Raw genomic sequence first — 9323 nt, forward strand, 5'->3', positions numbered from 1 at the left:
TTAATTCAGTCTAAAATCTTTTTGCAACGTTTATATGCGATATACGTAGCTGGAAACTACCTAATATTTAAAAATAATAGTTACAACATTCTATTAATATATAATGTTGAAATAAATATCACAAAGTCTGTATATCTGTTTTTAGATGTCTTATAAATCTTCTTTTAAAATAGTATTGATGATTTTTATGAATCTTGAGTAAAAATTATGTTAATTATTATTAATCTAATTGTTATTATTTTAAGTAAAAGAATTGCAAGTATTCGCATAACCACCGGATCTCTGTGTATGAATGCACGGATTTGTTTTTGTTATGAGAGGGACGCCTTAGAAAGCATGGTGTAGGCCACCTGTGGCTCGCATCCGATCCCACGATCGTCGTCGCCCCTAAATCAACACAACAGGTATCTAGTATTTACGATTATAATAAGTAATATTTCTTTTATAATAATATTGCAGCAGGTGGTGTAGTGGTAGGACACTCGCCTGGCGTTCCGCGAGCGCTATGTCATGGGTTCTATCCTGGCCGGGGAGGATTTACTGGGCGCAATTCCTTAACTGTAGCCTCTGTTTAACGCAACAGTAAAATGTGTACTTGGATAAAAAAAACGATTCTTCGCGGCGGGGATCGTATTCCAGGGACCTGCCCGAAACGCTACTCGTACTAGTGGCTGTACAAGAATGTAACAACTCTTGTATATATCTCAGGTTAGGGGCTAGGCATTTACACTCTTAGGTCAGCAAACTAGCTAGAAGGTTAAACTATTAGACTCCACTGGTCAATCGGGGCCCTGCATGACTCAGCTTATCCTAACCTAGCCCAGCTTAAACCATCTTAGCATAGTTCATTCTAGCTGTGCATAGTGCTTGCACAGCCTTGCTTATCCTAGTTTACCTCTTCCTAGCCTACCGTAGCCAAGCCTATCCCAGTATACCCTTACCTAGTCTTGCCTAGCCTAACCCTGCCTTGCTTTTAAACATGACCAGTCCTTCCTACCCTAGCCAAGCCCTGACCAGCTTAGCCAAGCCAATCCCTGCCAAGATTTAGCATAGCCTTGCCTTTTTATTAATATATAGAGGGTACCACCTCTGGTTGAGTATGTAGGAACCCTCCACTTATAGGGTTGAGGGTTCCATATATATATATATATATATATATATATATATATATATATATATATATATATATATATATATATATATATATATATATATATATATATATATATGCGGAAAATCCACAGAAAATATGAAATGAGGTGAACGTTTCGGCTTTGTTAAAGCCTTTGTCAACACCAGACTGACCACGGGATCAGTTAGATCAGTTGCGTTAGGTCAGTCTGGTGTTGACAAAGGCTTTAACAAAGCCGAAACGTTCACCTCATTTCATATTTCTCTGTGGATTTTCCGCATAAAATGATCAGTGTTCTGTGATCGTCAATTGCATATATATATATATATATATATATATATATATATATATATATATATATATATATATATATATATATATATATATGTCGTACCTAGTAGCCAGAACGCACTTCTCAGCCTATTATGCAAGGCCCGATTTGCCTAATAAGCCAAGTTTTCCTGAATTAATATATTTTCTCTAATTATTTTCTTATGAAATGATAAAGCTACCCATTTCATTATGTATGAGGTCAATTTTTTTTATTAGGGTTAAAATTAACGTAGATATATGACCGAACCTAACCAACCCTACCTAACCTAACCTAACCTATCATTATAGGTTAGGTTAGGTTAGGTACCCAAAAAAGTAAGGTTAGGTTAGGTTAGGTAGGTTAGGTAGTCGAAAAACAATTAATTCATGAAAACTTGGCCTATTAGGCAAATCGGGCCTTGAATAGTAGGCTGAAAAGTGCGTTCTGACTACTAGGTACGACATATATATATATATATATATATATATATATATATATATATATATATATATATATATATATATATATATATATATAATATAAATAATGTGTGTGTAAACATGCAACGTGTGTGTAAATCACAAAAATTAACACTTGATGAAAAATGTGACAGTGTCAGACCACGGAGGAAGAATTGAAACAGGAATTTCCTTAAGTACTTTCATATATTAATACATCTTCAGAAGGAATAATTTTTTATATAAATTAAATTAAAAAAAATCATTCCTCCATGGTCTAACACTCATATATATATATATATATATATATATATATATATATATATATATATATATATATATATATATATATATTTATATATATATATATATATATATATATATATATATATATATATATATATATATGTATGTGTGTGTGTACTCACCTAGTTGTGCTTGCGGTGGTTGAGCTCTGGCTCTTTGTCCCGTATGCATGTATTCATATATATATATATATATATATATATATATATATATATATATATATATATATATATATATATATATATATATAATATTTTATATATCCTGCCTGAAATGCTGCGTGTACTAGTGGCTTTACAAGATAGTTCTTATAAAGATAGCATTTTGTGGTTATTCTCTATATCTGGTTCACCTAACAGTAAATAAGTACCTGGGAGTTAGACAGCTGCTATGGGCTGCTTCCTAGGGATGTGTGTGTGTGTTTGTATTCATGTTGAATTTTACAAAGTAGGAAGAGATGTTTGTAAAAAAAAAAATCAAATATTTTTGAAAGTATAAGTAGATTTGATATTTTTCTTTAATTGTTTATGTCTGCTGTCTCGCCTCCTTTATAAAATGGCATCATTCTTGCTTTTTTAAGGATATCAGGAAAAGTAAGGCACTCCAGAGATTTGTTGACTCCTTCCTAGTGTTGCCTAGCCCAGCCCAGCCTAGACAAGGCAGGCTGGGCATCCTAGCCTCACGCAGCTTAGCCCCCACCTACATGTAGCATCCCAGTCCATCCTAAGTGATCATTACCTTACTGGCTGTGTTTTCTCTTCAGCCCTGAATGTAATGTGGTGGAACATAAGCAGATACATATCAGGTCTTAGAGAATCTGTACTTCATACATTTCTTAATAATGTCTCACAAATATTTAAATAATTAAAAAAAAATTGTATAATAACTTCATATTATTCTTGCAATTTATTTTTGCAATTTTTTTTATACAAAATTTACATTTTAAAAGATTACCTCTATTTTTAGATTGATGACTTGAAGACTACAGTGCCATCCACAGCAAATCATGGTCTTAAAATATCTCCTAGCAATGACGAGACCAATTTTCACAGAGATCAAATTTTTGCTAAGCAGTAGTCACAGGTAAATATATATTATATATATAATATTATATATATAAAATTAACTACTTCATTGCTCAAAGCACCTTTAGACATTCTGAGAGTTGTGCTATTTTATTAATTAATTAATTAGGCTATATTTTAATGTTTTGTAATGTTTTCATTACTTTTTTTGTTTTGAAATATAAATTGTTGAGTTTTGAAACATTTTGACATTAACTATACCTGAATATTTATAAACAAAAAAATACCAGAACTATGTCCTTGACAATTGCACTAAGAAGTCTTTGCCAAAATCAGGTGCTCAGTGCAGTAGATAAAAACTTAAAAGTTGTACCACCTCTGGTGCAAGATTAGGGACCCATAGCCTCAGAGAAGAAAATAGAGAGTACTCAGAGAAGGCCTTGAATAATAGGCAGGCTGTTTGTGTGTGTTTCGACGGTAAGCTTGCTGACACCAAATGTAGTTACCTAAGTGTAGTTACAGGATTAGAGCTACGCTCGTGGTGTCCCGTCTACCCAGCACTCTTTGTCACATAATGCTTTGAAACTACTGACGGTCTTGGCCGCCACCACCTTCTCACTTAACTTGTTCCTACCGTCTACCACTCTGTATGCGAAAGGAAATTTTTTTATATTTCTTTGGCATCTTTGTTTAGTTAGTTTAAATCTATGACCTTTTGTTCTTGAAGTTCCAGGTCTCGGGAAATCTTCCCTATCGATTTTATCAATTCCTGTTACTATTTTGTACATAGTGATTTTATCACCTCTTTTTGTTGTCTTCTAGTTTTGGCATATATAATGCCTCTGACCTCTCCACATAGCTCTTGCCCTTTAGTTCTGGGAGCCACTTAGTAGCATGTCTTTGCACCTTTTCCAGTTTGTTGATGTGCTTCTTAAGATATGGGCACCACACAACCGCTGCATATTCTAGCCTTGGCCGAACAAAACTCGTGAACAATTTCTTTAGTATTTCGCCATCCATGTATTTAAACGAAATTCTGAAGTTAGAAAGCGTGGCATAGGCTCCTCACACAACGTTCTTTATGTGGGCCTCAAGTGATAGTTTTCTATCTAGAATCAACCCTAGACCTCTTTCTTTTATCAGAATTATATAAAGATTTCTCACATAATTTGTAGGTTGTGTGGGATCTATGTTCTATTCCACATTCCATAACATGGCATTTATTCACATTAAATTTCATTTGCCAAGTGGTGCTCCATATATTTATTTTGTCCAGGTTTTCTTGAAGGGCATGACAATCATCTAAATTTCTTATCCATCCCATTATCTTAGCATCATCAGCAAACATGTTTATATAATTCTGTATTCCTACTGGTAGATCATTTATGTAGACAATGAACATTTCTGGTGCATGTACTGTGGTTCTCCACTTGTGACACTTCTCCAGTCCGATTGCCTCTGATTACTGCCCTCATTTTTCTATCAGTCAGAAAATTTTTCATCCATGTTAGAAGCTTACCTGTCACCCATTCAAAATTTTCTAGTTTCCAGAACAACCTCTTATGTGGAACTCTGTCGAAAGCCTTTTTTATGTCTAGATAGATGCAGTCGACCCAACTACCTTTTTCCTTTAAAATCTCTGTGGCTCAATCATAGAAACTGAGTAAATTCGATACACAGGATCTTCCAAGATCGAAATTATATAATTTCTCTCCAGGTGTTCTACCCATTTAGTTTTTATTATTTTTTTTCAATCTTTTCACTGTTACACTTGTCAATGATTCAGGTCTATAACTGAGAGGGGTGGGGTCTTCCCTGTTGCCACTTTTGTAGATTGGAACTATGTTATCCTTTTTCCACATGTTTGCTATGACTCCTGTACACAGGGATGCCTGAAAGATCAGGTGAAGTGAAAGGCTGAGCTCAGATGCACATTCTCTCAGAACCCATGGTGAAACTCCATCTGGACCAACTGCTTTGTTCTTACTTAGCTCCTTTAGCATATTTTCCAATTCATCTCTAGACACCTCTATATGCTCTATGATGTTCTCAGAAATTCTTATTGTGTCTGGTTCTCTTAAGATTTCATTTTGTATAAACACACTTTGGAACTTTTGGTTTAATGTTTCACACATTGCATTATCATTTTCTGTGAATCTGTTTCCTATTTTCAACCTCTGGATATTATCCTTTACCTGCAATTTGTTGTTTATGAATTTGTAGAATAGGCCCAGTTCTGTTTTACATTTATCCATTATCCCTTTTTAAAAATTTCTTTCTGCCTCTCCCCTTACTGCTGTATAGTTGTTTCTCGCATCTTTGTATCGCTGGTATGATTGGGGGTTTGGCTTCTTTCTATGTTGATACCTGCTTGATGGGGTTCTGCTCTTCTACTCCCCAAGCCCGGCCCGAGGCCAGGCTCGACTTGTGAGAGTTTGGTCCACCAGGCTGTTGCTTGGAGCGGCCCGCAGGGCCACATACCCACCACAGCCCGGATGATCCGGAACTTCTCTTAGAAAACAGTCCAGTTTTCTCCTGAAGATGTCCACGGTTGTTCCGGCAATATTTCTTATAGTCTCTGGGAGGACGTTGAACAACCGCAGACCTCTGATGTTTATACAGTGCTCTCTGATTGTGCCTGTGTCACCTCTGCTCTTCACTGGTTCAATCTTGCATTTTTTTCCATATCGTTCACTCCAGTACGTTGTTATTTTACTGTGTAGATTTGGGACCTGGCCCTCCAGTATCTTCCATGTGTATATTATTTGGTATCTCTCTCGTCTCCTTTCTAGAGAGTACATTTGGAGAGCTTTGAGACGATCCCAATAATTTAGGTGTTTTATCTCGTCTATGCGTGCCGTATATGTTCTCTGTATTCCCTCTATTTCAGCAATCTCTCCTGCTCTGAAGGGGGAAGTGAATACTGAGCAGTACTCGAGACGGGACAACATAAGTGACTTGAAGAGTACAACCATTGTGATGGGATCCCTGGATTTGAAAGTTCTCATAATCCATCCGATCATTTTTCTGGCTGACGCAATATTTGCTTGGTTATGCTCCCTAAACATTAGATCGTCGGACATCATTATTCCCAAATCCTTGACATGCTGTTTTTCTACTATGGGAAGATTCGATTGTGTTTTGTACCCTGTATTATGTTTCAGATCCTCATTTTTGCCATACCTGAAATTTATCACTGTTAAACATCATGTTATTTTCTGCTGCCCAATCGAAAACTTTGTTGACATCTGCTTGTAGTTTTTCAATGTCTTTCATTCCATTTTTGTGTCTTTTGGTCTGTGGCCCTCTCTCAATTTCTGTTGAACCAATCCTGTTTTCTGGCCCTGCATCTCTGTTTTGGTATGAATGTTTGTGTGCCTTCATTGTATATTTTGCAAAATTTGGCATACATTTAATTTACTTCCGTGTCTAGCAACAAGTCTGCCTAATTACTTATTAAAAAAAAATTGAAGTTCCCCATAGTGACCTCTCTCTCTTGAAATCAAGTTTATCAACTGTTTCAATGTCCCCATTTTCTGCGTGTGTGTGTTTGGAGGCTAAGCTTGCTGATACCATGTGTGTGTGTGTTTGGAGGCTAAGCTTGCTGATACCATGTGTGTGTCTGTGTTTGGAGGCTAAGCTTGCTGATACCATGTATGTGTGTGTGTGTGTTTGGAGGCTAAGCTTGCTGATACCGTTTGTGTGTGTGAGTGTGTGTTTAGAGGCTAAGCTTGATGATACCATGTGTGTATTTGGAGGCTAAGCTTGCTGATACCATGTGTGTGTGTGTGTTTGGAGGCTAAGCTTGCTGATACCATGTGTGTGTGTGTGTTTGGAGGCTAAGTTTGCTGATACCATGTGTGTGTGTGTGTTTGGAGGCTAAGTTTGCTGATACCATGTGTGTGTGTGTGTGTGTGTTTGGAGGCTAAGTTTGCTGATACCATGTGTGTGTGTGTTTGGAGGCTAAGTTTGCTAACACCGTGTGTGTACTCACCTGTTTAAATAATAATAGGGGTGTGTACCACCTCTGGTGCAATTGTAGGGACTCACAGCCTTGAAGAAAATAAAGAGTATTCAGAGAAGACCTTGTGGATTCTCACTGAACACTAATCTTTTCTTCTCCTATCACCCCTCTTATTTTGTTTTATGCTGTATTCTATTATATATCATATAAATACATAGCCAAATGGCAATATTTATTATGTCTATACAAAAAGAAGACATCCACTTTATTTTTTTTCTCTCCTTTGTTTCTATGTGGATTTTGTTGTGACTAATGATTCTCCTCCTTCCCATCAACAGGTCTTCCTCACTGGGCTTGCTCGGCTTTTGTGTTACTGTGAGGGTGCCATCATCGTTTACCCTTCAAGACTGAATCATGCTGGCATTGCATTTGTGGACTTCCCTTCACAGTAAACAGTCCTTCTCCATATGGTGATTGTCCAGGGCAAGCAGGGGGTGTGACTGCCATCTTGGAGAAGCAGGGTCTTTTAATATGAAGAATCTTCCGTCTTCTCTACTTACACCAGCTTGTGCCGGCCTTGCATTCTTGTTACTTCATGGCCCTTGGGCCTTTTTTATTTATTTTACATAATAAATTTTTTTATTAATACCCGTGTTTCACAAGAGATCCTTAACATTTTAAGCACCAATTGTATTGACTAATGCACGTCTTGTAACCTTTAAGACATAAATAGACAAGACATAGATAAATGAGTGAATAATACTGAGTGACTAGGTTAGGGCGAGGAACATAGTACAGTGTCTGGCTTTGGAAGAATGCCTACTGTTACGACCCTGGGTTCTCCAGTGGAAACCAGAGGTCAAAACTTGAGCTATTAAACTTCCTAGTAGTACAGTTGGGTGCATCTCGAATGGCAATTGTTTGTATCTTCCCTGCCAGACGTAGGACTGTTATTGTTTCTCAAAGAGCATTTAAAGACTGAGCTGGGGGTTGATTATTAAATAATAACATAGGCACCAACTTTGCTTACTAAGACTTTCTAATCATTCATAAAGTAACAATACGTTGCATAGGGGAAGATCTTTAATGTGCTTAGCTGCACGATCAATTAGGCTCCTTCCGGCACCACTACATGAGGGAGGCTAGCTGATCGCTAGGAGCGCTCTCTTCTCTGGCTGGCGTTCGTGCCGAATACTCTGTGGCTGCACCCCTAATCTCCTCCCTTCTCCTCTTACTTATTTCCCTTACCTGAAGTTCCTGTATCCTTAAGTTAAGTACGGGGCATTATTAAGTGTACCTACTCTGGTAGTAACGATTGGTGAGACCTGGGGATAGTATTTGCCAGTGTTTTGGGTACCCCTAAGTGTTGTGTTTTGTATTAGGGTCCCACGTGGTTTCACTACCCTAAGCTGCATCCAGCTTCAGTGCTTATCCAGTAGTACTTTACCCTAGCTTGTTATTAGTGTAAACCTTGTATCCTGCCTAAGTGGACCAAGGCTTTTAACGTAAGATAGTGTGGTAAAGTTATTATTATTATTGTTATTGGTGTGAGTGTATATGGGGGGTTGTTAAGGGGGTTAATAAATAAGTACATGAATTACAGAGTATCTCTTCTTCCAGTGTGGGAGCGCATTGATCAACCCTTAGACTAACATATATGGTCTAGTAGCAAGTTATTACTACTGTGGATAGTTTATTTTGGGGGCCGGGCCTTTTAGCTCTCCCATATTTGATACTCTTGTCTTCTAACTACCCTTACCCCTTAATAGTCCCAGTACCCCATAGAAGCCACACATCTATTTTTGTAACACCTACTGTTTTAGAAACCTTATTGCCATGATCATAATCGTATGGGTTAAAAAGCATTTGTTGTCACTCCTACACTGTGGCTTGTTGAGCTTGAAACCTTTGCTCCTTGTTCGTGTTACATCTGACCTTTTGAAGAAATTGTATGAATCAATATCCTCCAAATTGTTCAGTATTTTAAAGGTTTCGCTCTATTACTCTCTCATTTGCATATATCTAAGCATATAGATTAGATATAGATTTAGATTAGATTTTTTATTCAGGTAAAGGTACATACATTGCAGATGAGTTACAAAGGGAAAGACATTGACTAGAGTTC

General features: G+C 37.1%; 1 long non-coding RNA gene across 1 annotated transcript; it reads left to right on the forward strand.

Moving 5' to 3' along the window:
- The first annotated feature begins 287 nt into the window (after positions 1-287).
- Positions 288-7846, forward strand: LOC138361140 (uncharacterized). Its single transcript, XR_011226811.1, has 3 exons — positions 288-404; positions 3176-3292; positions 7537-7846. It is a non-coding gene; the product is annotated as an uncharacterized lncRNA (long non-coding RNA).
- The last annotated feature ends 1477 nt before the right edge of the window (positions 7847-9323 follow it).

The sequence above is a fragment of the Procambarus clarkii genome, unplaced genomic scaffold (assembly GCF_040958095.1).
Source record: "Procambarus clarkii isolate CNS0578487 unplaced genomic scaffold, FALCON_Pclarkii_2.0 HiC_scaffold_197, whole genome shotgun sequence".
NCBI lineage: Eukaryota > Metazoa > Arthropoda > Malacostraca > Decapoda > Cambaridae > Procambarus > Procambarus clarkii.